The sequence below is a fragment of the Branchiostoma belcheri genome, unplaced genomic scaffold, assembly GCF_001625305.1.
Source record: "Branchiostoma belcheri isolate BF01 breed outbred unplaced genomic scaffold, Haploidv18h27 scaffold42, whole genome shotgun sequence".
NCBI classification, from domain to species: Eukaryota; Metazoa; Chordata; class Leptocardii; order Amphioxiformes; family Branchiostomatidae; genus Branchiostoma; species Branchiostoma belcheri.
The window spans coordinates 1,817,548-1,832,871 of record NW_017804043.1 but is presented as its reverse complement, the minus strand read 5'-3'; the positions used below and the strand labels follow the sequence as shown (position 1 = coordinate 1,832,871).

General features: G+C 39.8%; 1 protein-coding gene and 1 non-coding gene across 2 annotated transcripts in view; both read right to left on the bottom strand.

Annotated features, from left to right (window-relative positions):
* Positions 1-15,324, bottom strand: part of LOC109478137 (sphingosine 1-phosphate receptor 1-like) — a 29,248-nt gene that overhangs the window by 10,951 nt on the left and 2,973 nt on the right. The gene's annotated exons all lie outside the window — the stretch shown is intronic.
* Trnav-cac lies at positions 8,603-8,674 on the bottom strand. Its single transcript has one exon. It is a non-coding gene; the product is annotated as a tRNA-Val (tRNA).

The window sequence follows — 15,324 nt, the reverse complement described above, 5'->3', positions numbered from 1 at the left end:
ATGTGATCCGGATATTGTTGAATACATCTCATAAATAATCGGTTTCTTAAGGCGCTAAGGCTTAAAAGATTGCAGTCATATAATGTGCAGTGCATTTTGTGAAGAACAGACATTGTAATTTGTAAGAAGGTAAACAAATTTAAATGTGATCCGGACATTGCCGAAGACATCTCGATAAATAATCGGTTTCTTAAAGAGCTTAGTCTTAAAAAATTGCAGTTATATAATGTACATTTTGTGAAGAACAGACATTTAAGCAAACTTTCCGCAATATGTAAAGAAGTACTAAAGGTGGGAAATATTTCAGTAGACTTTGCGACTTCGTAAAGGCCGCTGAAAGGCAAATTCTGCCTTTCTGTCATCTTTCAGTGCGCTTAAATACGATGTAAATATATATCATATCTTTACGCTTCCTTTACAAATCTGTAAATATTCACATATAGATGAATGTAATTTTCCACCAGACTAGTGTAAAACGTTAAAGCGCTTGAACAAATAGAATACAGGAAATAATACTACCATCAGCCACAAAGGCAATGACTTCCATACAGTGGAATGACTTCAAGTCAATGACTGTCTCCAACGGATTAAGTGGATTTCATTGCAGATTCATACCCCTTTGCCAAGAAAACAACGCAAATATCCGTAAAAACGTCGGAAAGATATACTACCAATTTCCGTTTTCTTGATATCGACAGCATGAAATGACTTATAATGAATGACTATTTCCTATGGATTGTGTGGATTTTATTGCACATTTACTCCATTTGGAAGCTGACAAACAGCGCGACATCCGTAAAGACGTCGGGAAGAAATACAACCACTTTCCGTTTGCTTTTAAGTCGTGGCGCATTCCCATCCACCAGGCGTATTGGGTCGTGGAGAGAAAGCACTACGAATGCAGTCGTGGGGCGGTATAACTACAGACAGATCAAAGCCCAGTCCACAAAAACACTGCGAAATGGAGTACTCTCCAAGCAGAGGTTTGGGTTATTTTTTGCCGTGTTTTAGGCTTTTTTATCGGGGTTTCTTTTTTGTGCACTAGAATTTTGTTGGGTGGTTGGGTGAAAAAAAAATCCAGTGCAAAAAAGAAACCCCGATGAAAAAGCCTAAAACACGCCAAAAATAACCCAAAGTCCAAACCTCTGCTTGGAGAGTAGAAATGGAGGGCCGTCATGCATAGATTTCAACACTTCACAGTCCTTTCAAACTACAAACCCGTGCTGCGGCCTATGTCACCACACTCTAAGAGTTCTAGACATACTCGAATAGCGCCCGCGATAATGGACTAGTAGAAGCACAGCAAGAATGCCTAAAAGTAAAACGAGTTAATGTACAAGTAATGGAGGGTGACTGTGACTTCCTAGATAGTATAAGACATTGCTCTCCGTATAATAGTGTCTTGATCACGAATGCGCAGCGCCTTGGCAGTAAGAGACCGTAAAGTGCATCAAAGCGCGCTAACATAGCGCCTATGGATTTGAAGAGTCCGTTCCGAAATGATTTTCTAAACGACCTTGGCTAGCTCCGGTCTACTTCAAGGCGGAAAATCGTTCAGGATTCTAAGCTGGACGCAATCGTCTTTACAGCTCTACTTTGCTTGGCAGGAATGTTCTTAAATGTACCATTAGAAAACCATTTTGGAAAATCCCAAACCACTGCATGTCCAGATAAAGGGATACGGCGAGCTTAAGGGCTCATTCCACAATGTAAGGTGAGAAGAAAATGGACAGTTTTAGTTAATGCTCTGTGGAAAATAACAACCAAGAAGCAAGTAGAAAAGGTAATAAACAAAAAGATCAAGGGCTACTACACTGAGTTGAACGCACAGACTTATAAATGTAGAACAATTGGATTAAAACTTACCACTCGGACTATCGCAAACAACAGTTTTCACCGCTAATATGTCGGCACTGACTAACTACAAGAGCTGGGCAGTAGTGATGACTCTTGAAGCCTGGCGCATACCCTCAAGTAAAGTCTTCGATCTGCGAAGGGCTTGCGCGTTATATAGCCCGGAATTTTAGACGAAATTTGCATTGCAAATCCCTCAAACTCCCCCGCAAAAAGCGTTAAGACCCAGCCATCAGGTAATCCTAACTTCCTGTCTGCTTCAGTGAAATTAAACAACTCTCAATACACGTCCATCTCCATAAAGGTTAAAGAAAGGAAGTAATTGTCAACTTTTCAAATTTGCTGACGAAAAACAGACACCTGTTCTTTGGCAACCGTCTCTGCCATACGTACCCCTCTTTTCTAAGTTCTATGGGGGAAACTAAAAACCTTTACTCACTACCTGTCTGCCACTGAGAACAAAACAATGTTAATTAAATCTATTGTATGTTTTGTCTTACCCTTAGGTCACGTATATATAAATATCACAGTTTTCAACATGTTCATTGTAGTGTATACCTATAGGCGATATGTGGTCCGATTTACGTATATCCATTGCCATGGAAACGGTAGAGTCTTCATTTCTGCGAAGTCATCGCGACCGCTTGATAATTTTAATTATCTATAAATCTCTATTAACGTGTTTGTTTAATTAAGCGTGAATGGCAGAGTTATAGAGTGAATGTTTACATTTAGTTCTCCTGTAAAACAGTCGACGAGGAATACGCCATAGCTCTAATACTTGACAAGGCTTTGATACTAGACATCTTCGCACACTTTTTGATTGGCAAATCTTGAAGACATCGTTAGATTTCAAAAACGCGAGGTCAACGAACTTGTCAAGAAGGTTCAACAACCTTTCGAACATTACAGAGGAAAACCTACGGAAGTTGTATGTACAGGTAAAAGTGTGAGGAAAGGCGGTCAAACTTCCAGGTAATGTTCCAATATTGTGCCCGTGGGAAAGGAACTTAACACGACTTTTCTCACGTAGCTCAAGTCAAAATGAGTATTGTCCTGTCTTGTATTGTCCTCTGCGTTGGTGGCGGCATAATATAAGTTTAAAAAACTTGAGTGTGGTCACCATGTCTAGTCATGAAATGTTAGAATAAAAAAAAATTCAGGTACTGCACGTTTTTGAAGCAAGCATAGACATGGCGAAAGGTAGTGGATGCTACCTGAGACGTCTGACCGTTTCCAATCCGGATCCAGTTGCCTGAGTAACTGTTTTCGGCGTTTATTATTACCTGAATGTCTAACCTTAACTGACGAAGCAAGATCTGGATCACCATATAAGGTCACACCCCTCATACATAAAAATGGCGGCCAAAGGCGACTCTAATGATGCGGGTATTACATCTCAAATTTACGTACATACATCTTTCAAGATGACATAATACTTTTATGAGACTTATTCAAGTTTATGACTTTGGGTAGTGACCTTCATGGTCACTTTATGGCCAAGGTTAAACGAAAAACAAGATGGCGGCGGAAGAAGACACTTCATTTCCGAGTAAAGTGCACTTGAGGCGGGTGAGGTAACTTCCTTGGGCCTTCAAAGGAAGATCTGAGTCGAACATGTGAAATCTACATCATCGTTGAATGGCAATGTGCCTAAAAAATCTGCATTCTTATCGTTAAAGCACAACATGACACTGCCTTTTAACGCATTTGGTTTTCAAAATGCTTAAAATTCGCTACTACAACAATTAAACGAAACCTTTTTGTACATTAACTCTCAAACACAAGATATAGAATATGGGACTCTTGTGCAAAGATGCAGATGTTTCTGTTTCATGTTTTCATATAAAACCAATCTATATCGACTTAAGTGTTATTTTATCTGTAATACTAAACACCTTCATTCTAGATATATTAATCCTAAGGGAAAACGCATGATTGGTCTATTATAAGAACACGTTGGAGATATCTTACACCATGGTGCTTATTTAATTAGCTGTTGTTTGTTAAACACGCTTGTCGTTTAGGTCTGAAATCTGTTCCAAATCTGCCACCGTTTCCTGAGGGCACGAGAGACATGTAAACAAATTAGGGAACGGCGAAGGTCAACTGCGGCCATGCTGTGTATATCCTTGGTTAAATGGTTCTAATGTAAACAGTATGGCGCCCATGAGGGGAAGCATTTGGGCCCTGTACATCCGCTAAAATATGATTGTATATTTTGATGATACTGCATTTAACTATTTTTAGAATACTCCTTTTACGAACAGGGTGCTCAGTACTGTATACGTATAAAGACAGTGTTATATATTGTGCTTCAACAATAATAATGAATATTTTTCTTCTATATATATTGCTATTGTAAGATGATGTAATTCTCACCGTTCAGATATTCCTTTGAAGGTCAAATAAAATAGTTCTATATAAATAGTTCGTAGATTTTTTTAGTCCTTGAAGTATGTATTTAAGCCGAGGGTTTGCGTGAGGTTCTTCCAAACAGGATACCGCATGGTGTCTGAACATGAACCACATGTTTGGCTGCGGTTTCCTGCCGACTCATAGTCATACGAAATCCTTCACATTTAGATGCGATCTCTTATCTCTCCTTACAGCACCGCTGTCAGGTGATGACGTCACAAAACTACATCCTCTCAAGACCCTCGATTTTTCCTTATACTGTCCTGCCTATTAACTTCTCATTAAGCTCAAGATTTGTGCAAACTAAGCGGCTTAATTGGGGTCTTTGTACCACTCTAAACCAGTCAAAGCCTTCTTGATAGAACTTACATTACGTGAACTAAAAGCCAGTGATCTTGTGACTTGTTTGATAGAGTTCCTGACCTGAGCTCGTCTTCTCTATGGACCCCTGGCGAGATTACATGTCCTGCACGTGCAGGCCTGACCACAGAATAGGCATCACATGGCCTGCAGTACATAACCACTGACAGGAGGTGTATTAGAGGCCGGAAGATGCTTACCAGGCATCGCGGAGGGCAATGGGGGTCGTCAGAACGTACCAGGCAGAAGAAGCAAAACAAAATTGGCTAGAATAAATAAAAGCTCAACAGCGAGCCCACACGCATTAAGGGGGCTATGGTGATTGACAATCCACAAAACGCTACCAGCGTCATGCAAACATAGCTTCACATGTTATCTAACTGTGTTGGTGGAAGTAGCCATGAAGCAAGTTCAGACTGTAATGTCGATTGTAAAAACACAAGATATTGGACTTTCAAAAATGTTTGACTATACAATTCCTTAACAAAGACTGGAGTGGCACGGCTGATTTCTTGACGTGTGCATTATATAGGAAATTCCAGTTTAACCTTGCTTTACAATAACTTCACATGTTTAAGAATATCCGGCTTACAACCTTTTGAACTGGTCTGGCCACCGTGAGTGTAATATTTCAGTCACACGCAAGGATGTACGATTGTCGAGCAATAAAGTTCATTCATTCATTATAAATACAAGGGATTCCATCAAGTAATATCGTTTTTAATTTAAAGGCTACATCCGGCTCAGGATACAAAAGGCGCTTATGAAAGAGATTACTTATATTATAAGCAGTTGCTATGAGTTGCTAAATTTATTTTTATATTTCAGTCCATACCATGGTATGGATGAAATATATTGTGTTCTCTGATGTTTCTTCTTCTCCTCCTTCTCCTCCTGCCACACAGTCAGAGGGATTCAACTCCGCCATCATTCAGCCAAATGACTTGAAATTTGGCATGGAGGTAGAGTGGGCCAATACCCCCAGGCATTTTCTTCATTTTTTTTATACATGCCTTTGAAAATTTTTTATGGAGGTTTTTTGGGGCATTTTTCGCCAAAAATGGATTTTTGGATCCTGAGCCCTGGTTTTACAACCTAATGATCTGAAATTCGGTATAAGGGTACCTTGAACATGTGTCTACAGAACAACAGTCACATATTTGGCATACACCACTTCCAAATGACTCATTTGGGGGACTTTAATGGCTATTTTCAGCAAAAAAAGGGCCAAAAGTGCCATACCCGTTCCATGTTCTATCTAAAGAATGGCCGTTGGCTATGGAACATGTGTTCCATTGCGGGTTACCTGAGGTCACATTGCACGTAAGTTGTGCGTAATGACCCACACATTCAATTTTATGTGCCTAAGACCTTCAAAATGTATCAAATCTCATCATTGTTAGTATTTGCATACCTGTAAGAAGATTAGTAAAGCTTTCGAGATTCAATGTGCTTGTTCTTGCATCTTTGTTCTCAATTACATTGCTACTATATAACTCATTTATTTGAGAATCTTTGCCAGTTTTACACTGGGGTACATAGGTTTGGAATAGTCCACTTTTGCGTGGGAGGGAGATGGACTGAAATATGCTGTATTTGCTCCCAAGCAAATGTCGGCCTCTCTAGTTCCCATAGCTTTAGGTGGCCTTTGTCAAGGCCATCTTACATTCACATAGATTCAAATAAGCTCTCTTGTATACAATAGGTCTGCCAATATTGTAGGTTTCTGTATCTGTATCTGTATCTGTATCTGTATCTGTATCTGTATAGCCGTTATAACCGCGTTTCGGCGTAACACACCAGCTTCGCAGGCACGCGGCGCGGCGGCAGCTGGCTACATTACACCGATCGACTTGTTACACCTAACCTTTGAACATCTAACTCTAAACATTATGTACAGCTATCTAGTGACAATGCCCCTACTATACTTGGTGACAGCGAGTTCCACTCTGCGATAGTTCTAGGAAAGAATGAATTCTTGAACGCCTCAATCCTTGTCTTTGTCAATCCTTGGTTGATAACTCTGGTACTTGAAGGCATGGCCAGGTTTGCCAATATTATAGGTTTAAAAGTGTTCACATGTCACACATATATACAGTGTGCAAGTCGGTTCACACAGTTCACCAAGTCTGTTTTTGCAATCCAAACCTCGTTTGTCGTCGCCTCTTGCTAAAGACACTATGTATAAAACAGTTCTTAAAGATAGATAGTGTTAACTAAACAACCCATGACAAATCGTAAATGAAATCAACGCAAAATCCGGTCAGAAATTGTTTTTATCTGTCTATCTTTTAAATGACTCAGAAATAAGCAATGATTGAAAAAAGGCGGGGAGAGAAAGAAGCTTCCTGTTTTAGATATTTTACTTCATGATGTAATAAAAATGTCCTCTGGGTAATTTTTAGTAATACCTGAACTGACACCAGTTTTGTTACTTTTATTAGATTTGCAAAAAATACAACTGAGTACTTTTAATATTAAAAATTAATATTAGAGTCTAACTGTCAACCAAACTGATATTTTCATGATGATTAAAATGTCCTCAGTCACTCTTCTTTACAATCTCAAGTTGCTGTATATCTAGAAAATTTATTGTAACAGTTTTAATTTTCAGTTGATCTCAATTCCTACGTTAACGTTACATGTGAGAGATTCAGTGTTTCCAGCAGGGAATAGACTTCCAACGTCGCTGCCAAGAACAGCTTTTTCCCCTTCTCACTTGTAGTTTATTTTTTCTGAAAGCTCGTGTCAAGGTAACAGACACAGTGTCAATGTTAGCTTTCCTTGTCACTTGTTCTAATGCATTGCTTACTTCCTTGGAGGTTTTACGCACTGTTTGAAGCTCATTTCCTCCTGACTATTAAACGAATGGGGAAATGACAAAGCTTGTTTATTTTTAACATCTCAACCCACCGTTTTTTTTTTATGACGATTCACCACATTTGTGGAAGGATTGACATAACAGGTGACTACTCGGTTGGGTTAAGGCAGCCTATGGCCAACTATGATTAGTATTTCATACATATGGCTGTAACTTTTGATAGCTTGGTCGCACCACAACTAAACTTCACACAGTTCTAGTAGTACATGAAACACATTGAATAAAGGTTATTTTGTTTTTACTACTTCTGAATTTTTGGGTTAAAAATCAACATTTTGGTTAAAAAAAAGCGGTTTACTTCATGGCTTTACGCGCAAGCGGTAACAACACCTTTCATCATGATATTTTACAAGTAGAAAGCCAACCCCCTATTTATTATTTTTGTCCGAGGCTATTTTGTTTTAAATGACAGTTACATTGTTTTTTTGGGCCCAAAACGACAGAAACAGCTATTTTTTCTGTCATTTTTCGTTAAAAAATCGCCACAGTTAAAAAATTTCGACATATATGCAAAATAGCCTCGGACAATTTTGATAAAAAAGTGATAATACGTAAACATGGATTACTCTAAAGATGAATTATGTTGTTTTCAGCTGCGCGTAAAGCCGTTTAAGTCATACTCCGTGAATAAAATGCGTAACAACGCGGGTTTACAGGGGAAACATACAAATGACCGCCGGTAACCGCGAATTCGAACACGCGTTCTATTCGAATGACGTCATATCGAACATGGTGGAACATGATTCGGATTCGCAACCTGTATGTGGCAATCGTGCAGACACACGTCCAAACTCGAACATGAATATCAGCCTAGGCCGCCTTAACCCAACCGAGTATCACCTTTTCAAAGATGTCAACCCCGAGAACAGACTGTAACGTTTGAACCACTCACACCGGGAAGGTCCCCTACTCTTTTCGATAAATGCGGTGGGTTCTTTAACGTGCGTGGGGTGTGGCTCTCCCCAAACACGGGACCTCCATTTAACGTCCTATCCGAGGGACGTCCCTAGCCGAAGCTAGGTACTCATTTACACCTGAGTGAAGTGAGGAAAGTCGTGTAAAGTGCCTTTCCCAAGGACACAAGATCGGCGACGTGGGCAGGGTTCGAACCCGCGACCTCTCGGGTGTGAGCCGAACGCGCTACCGACTGCGCCACACGACCCCACAGTTATGTGTCAGATGAAATGATTATACTGTTAAATCTACCGCAGCGCGGCCGATAGGGCCTAGGAAAAAATGTTGTGTTTCCTGTTTCCCGACCGACCCTAGAAAAAAATTCAGACCCTAGCCTTTTGTTGGGGGTGGATCCTTGCAAGGGGCATTAATAAATTTTTCGAGCTGAACAACCTTTTCTAGCTCCATGATCCGACACCCGAGTGATAAAACGTTGTACAATTGGTTTTCTAATATTAACATTGAAAATAAAAGTGCAAGTGTTACTTTGTTAAACTGTATTGTATAAGTTGGACTACCTACCGATTTTTTTTCAGGACTGAAACTGGAAACACAACATTTTTTCCTAGGCCTAGCCTCCTCACCCCACCGTAACTGATGTTTCAGATTTGACAAGTCCTGACTGTGAGATGTGACAAGACCATGCTGGAGGGAGAGACTTCATGGCGGGAAAATCAGAGACGAAATGGCGGGAAAACAGCCCGGGGTCGGGATGATTGACGTCTCTGTGGAACGATTTTCCGCGGAAAACTTTTGACTGACGTCTCAGTGGAACGATACTTCGCGACCTGCCCTTGGAGTCAGCCCAAAGACGAATAGCTGAAGTGATATAAACCCCACAGGAAACATGGATTACATTGCATCTGGTTAACTTTACATTTGTCTGACAGAGTTATGGAGACATACGAATTCTTAGAAGTGTTTTTTTTTTTGTATTCGAACGTACAGATTGGTGTCCAGTACGCATGAGCAGAGGGCTTAAAATCGTCTGCCGTCCCAGGGTGCAGTGGGAATATACCTCATCTGACTCAATCTGTGCCTAAATTGAGTCACTCCGTCATTTTTATGGATTAATAAGACCCAGACGTGAACTTGAGCGTCAAATTCATATTTTACGACACTTATTGAGAAGTCTACAGGGAGTCACGGTTCGCGGCATTTATGGACATGCCATCACAAGTTTTATTGCGTTCGACCACCAGACTATGAAATTACAATAGAGATGACAAAGCGCCAGCATTTTACAGCACAGACTCTCTAGCCTTCAAACGAACGACAATCAGCAAAATCGGAAATAGAAAGGAGAAAATACCGTGATTAATTGAAGATTTGTTGGGTTTCCATTATACAAGGGTAATGACTCTGACATTTAATCAGAGTAATGTGAGGATGAGGGGAACTTGGCTGACATCGCTGACGTCATAGATGTGAAAACAACACCTGGCATCTGTCATCAAGAGATATGGGAGTCATAAAGTAATGAGCAGTTTAATATCCTGTCTATCATTATACTTATAAGTTTGAAATCAATGTCAAACCTACGGTTGATACGCCAAGTTTGGCGCTAGCTGTTTTTTGTTACCTTCGCCAAGAAGGTTATGTTTTTGAGCATAATTTATGAGGAAGTGCTGTAATAGCCTTTTTGTTAAGATAAGGCTGTCATTGGGTGGAGAATATGATTAACTTATATAATCCATGCAAATGAGGCTCTTATTTACAAAATCAATGATTAGAATTGTATAATTCGTCAACCGCAAGGGTTAACATCATTTGGCGAAGGTATGAGATCGTGGAACTCTTGTTAGCAATGTATTGCTATTCGAACAATGATTTCATTGAATCTATTTTGATATGAAATACTTACAGATGATTTATAATACAACAAGGCACACCAATGAAGATATACCGCTATCCAATAAAGGCGATCACGACATTGAACTCAGCTATAAAATTCAAGACTAACACACGTTTGTTTTACCTAATATCATGTATCACAATAAACTGTCTCAGACTATCTTGGGGTGGATATCTCCAGCATCTAGAACAATCTTAAGAAAGTACAAATGTAACATATGCATATTTCCCCAATCCCAGAAGGCTGTTTTCAATTTGATTCCTTTGTATGACTCGTCAACGTGCCAAATTGTATATCAAAATCAATACGCAAGTCTCCAATTCAGGCGTCTTTATGAGCATGAGTGCCATTCATTTGGTGCATAATGGGGAACACCATATGGTGGCGACTTGTTGTACAATTGCAAAGGTCTGGATATTGACCTCTCAAGTATCTGATATGAATATGAAAGTGCAAAGTTACTTAATGATTCAATATAGAGGGAAAAGAAGGAGTAACATAGACCATACCGAATACTAGTAATACTTATTCACGAAAAAGAAAATACATTTATATATAGTACGAAAGTTCATCTGTGTTGGTACAAGTCATTATGAAATTTGGGGTAAGTCTCATTTCTGTAATCTAAGTGTTGGAAGTTAAAGCTTAGTCTTTATTTCATGCATTTATATATATCATGACAAAGCGAATTCGAACCCTTGCCGACTTTCAGAGAAACAAAACAGCATAAGGAAAATGAGGCTTTTTTTCAACGTCGACATTGTAGGTTTCTTGGAATTCTACCACGCCCACCAAGTCTGGTATAAGTTAATTAAATCAAAGATTTTCAATTTGGCGGTCGCCCATTTCAATCAAGTAGCAGCCCCACGTGGTACCGAATTGTTCACGGAAGAACAATTCAATTTCCAGGGTCACTTCCGGCATTCCACAATGTCAAGGTGTAACGTAAATGCAAGACAATGGTTCGAAATATCTTAAACGTAACTCAGAAGTAACTTATCCAGTTTCGTGGACGATTTTAGCAATGTTTTATTAAACATGGATCCAAGGAATGATATTACATTTTAATATTGCAGTAGGATGCAATATGATATGCTTACCTTGCAATATCATTTTTGGACATATCAATATTTGACATGACGTTGTCATCATTTTATAAGATATTCATATACGCAATAAAGTTTGGGCAATATTACGCTTGGCTCACAGGAGATATAGTGACGTTTAGCGATTCTTGATGTAATTTTTCAGATCTGTCACAATATAAGCTTTAAATCCTGGATTCTATTTCGCTATAGACATTCACTGTTATCGATAGTGCCATTCTGGTCATGACAGATTCTGCGGATTTGAATGCAATCAGAAATGACAAATCTAAGCTGACAAATGTTGTAAATGTATTGCCTTTTTCCTACTGTAGCGACTGTTTCATTATATTTTCCATCAATTCTTAGACTAGTTAAAGGTACACTTTCCTTGGATTGGTTACGAGATGCAGAAAATACCATACCAGCGTAAGAAGCGACTCAAGAATCGACCCAAAAGAGAACGACCCCTCTTCGCAACACAGAAACCTGATAAACACTAAATTGGACGTAATTACTAGATCTATGACATACTTCTCTTCCTCCTCCATAAACAGATGGTCACTAGAGACCTGTTTAAGGCGGGAAATTACCTGGTAGCAATACGACAACATGATTGCCACTTTCCTTAAGCTTGATGGAGAAAGAGACCAAATACGGCCAGATATCGAGAGGAGGATACATGGTTTGTCTCGGCTAAAAATTGATCGTCTTTCGAAGTGCTGCAGGTCTAGTAAATTGTATCAGATGTATGGCGAGATCAGTCAACGCCACGCGCCGTATCAACGTTTGATCTCTGGAAGTCTCAGTGGAAGACACGGTTGACGTACCAAGCATACCGATGAATACCGAGTCGACACCTTTACCATAAACTTTCCCCTCTGAGGTATTGATAGAAGGATATTTGTGTCATGATCCATTCGCTATCTATCGTTTACAAAATAAAACCGCGATACAACGTTGAAATTAAACTAGTGTACATGTAGTAATATAGATCCAATGTTATCACAATGATTATACGCGTTTGTTGATATGTGCATATTTTGTCTAGGAAGCTAATCTGTATCATTGTAATTACACAGTTCGTTACAGACCACTGGCTCAAATGAGCCATACACTCGGATTTTGTCAACATACATGTACGTGAGGACATTGCACTGCATGCGTACAGATTAACGAATTACTAGTGCTGTTCAACTCCTAGATCCTGTATGTAGGGTAGCCTGGGTGCCAGACTGTTGCAAGGGCCAGTATATAGGCTAGCTTCTCGGCTCCCGGGCCAACATGTTCCCGAAGGAAATTGTAGATGAACTGATCTAGCTTGGGGCTGGCCCTTAAAACAGTCTGGCATTCAGGCTACATGTAAGGAGGGGGCATGACGACAAGAGCCCTTCAAGGCAGGGATCTTTTCCGAACAGCTGGTCTGAGTGAAGGAATTACAGATGTGAGACATCGCGCTATTTGTAGTTCGGCATGAGGAAACCCAGATAGCATATTCCGGTCAGGCCTGGCACTAGAGGTCGGGGCAGCCAGGACAGGCCAATAGGACCTGCAGACATTATCTTCGCGGAGATATATATTATCTCTGAAGAGCCTGGGCTAAGCTCCGAAGAGATAATGCACACTGATATGGCGACATTTCGTCAATGCACAGTTGTTCATAGTTGTTCCCAATGCCGTTGCTGTATCAACGTATGTATTGTAGTAGTAGCCTGTATTTCCAGACCCATTGCACACTAGGCCCAAGTAACACAGGATAACCAGACCCCAGGATGCCAGACCCATAGCCTAGTGTGCTATGGGTCTGGCATCCAGGCTAGTATTGTAGTCACTTATTGCTGTGTTAAGCCCTGAGTGCGACCTGAAAAGCAGGTTGCAAGACTCGGACGCATGAACTGCTGATACGATCAAGTGAAAATCTCCCACTGAAAGCCTGTCTAAGAACAAATGGAAGAGATATACATCTACCCGTCTTATGCACAAAGGTGATCTGGTGATCTTCAGTGATTACGTACGATGTTTTGATGCTTTCCTAATTTGTTTTCGTTTTTAGTGTTATTTGTTTTAGTAGGATCTCCATTAGTTTAAGTCTATAGGTACACATTTTCTCCTGACAGACGCACTGCTATACTGAAGTTTTCTGCATAAATCATATACTTGACAACACTTCTGATGCAAATTACGATAACATCTCTTGAATACCCCGTGCTTTGAATAATAAAAGAGGAAAATTCGCTCACGTCAAACGTTTTCTAAGCATTGATGATAATGTATGACTTACAAGTCAACACCCGAAACTTCTCAGTGTAAATGTCTTCACCTTAACGTGTTGTTTGTATGATGCACATCCTTAGATCTGAAGACACTTCTTAAGGACACTCCTACGCCTTAAGATCCCTTAAGTCAACCCATCCTTCGTTAGCAAGTCGTGTCGGTCTCCGGATGACCCTAATTCCTGACATACGGGACATGCGGGATTTGTATCGACTTTTAAAACAGTTTCTCGTGCTTCTAATCATCCCACGCTACATACGTCAGCGAGCGACCTCAGAGGACGACACAATTACACTTTTGCAAGTTTGCTCACGATCCAGAACCTTGTTAGTAGTACGCTGAGCGCATGCATCTTAGGGTTTATGTAGTATATGTAGAACTCCTGCTTGTTATCATGTAGGCCATGCTCCATATGTATAATATCACCTTTATGAAATAGTATAGTGTCAGTTTCGATACATAGAAGTTATATGCATTACTGTAGACGTTAGAGTAGATATCAGCTAGATATGTAGTAACTATGAAGAGAGCTTGTCATACATTGTACCTGTTACAATCGTTGTACAATTAAGTTTGACTTTGTATTCGCACGCATCTAGTAAAAGAAAGCCGGAGTGCATATGGTAAGCAAAGTAGAGTCTTAACGTTTGTTGCTCTACGCTCTTTAACTTAAAGAGAGACCGCGACACATGTGTTCCACACCTAAATATAGAAACACAAAGTCAGCTAAAGCCTGGTTTAAATATCAACGTAAACATCTTAGACGTAAGAATTCGAATCTTCAAGGAAATTCAGTCCAAGAGACATAAATCAACTAGTATCTGGCTCTCATCAAGCTGGTGTCTTACAATGAGAACTGACAGTCGGAGAGTTAGGTGTCGCAGCAGGATAGCACAAACAGGAAAGGGTAGAGAATAACATCGAGAAAAAATACATTACAGTAAACAACGATGAGCTAAAGTCTAAGAGTTAGTTGTCATGGCAGGGTAGCAGGAAAGGTACAGAATAATATCACGAAACAAAGCAACAACATGAGGAAACCATCTTATTCCCCCATACCTTAAGCTTCCCAAGCATCTGTATACCATGTACAGAGCTGATAAAGACATTATAGTAAACAACAACGATAAGCTAAATGTGCAGCAATGTATGGATGAATTAAAGACGTCCTTACCTTTACAATTAGTACCATATAACCGCGATGCTTACACATGGTGTAATCTTTGCGCATTTATAGCTGGTAATATAGGAGTATGTTTTCAAATGACCACGGGTTTGTTGGGGGATTCTGTGCCCTTTTTGCGTAATTATTATTGATTATTCAGGATATCAAGGCTAGAACTCTTACGCAAGCAAAACAAACTTTGTGCCATCCTTTGCCAACCTTTTTGACATCCAAAAAATTGTCTTCATTTTATTTGCATATCAATGAACAGTTTGTGCTTATAAACCTGCTTTTTCCTCTGGCTAAGCCAGTCACTGATGAAAGCTAGTGGATACTAGCTGAAACGTCTGACGTGCCAAAATCATATCCAGTTGCTTGAGTAACTGCTTTTTGGTGTAAAACCAACTTTGTTTTGTGAGCTAGCTTGGGCATATTTCAACAGAGGATGTTATCTCTTCTTTATTTAATACAGTCTTCT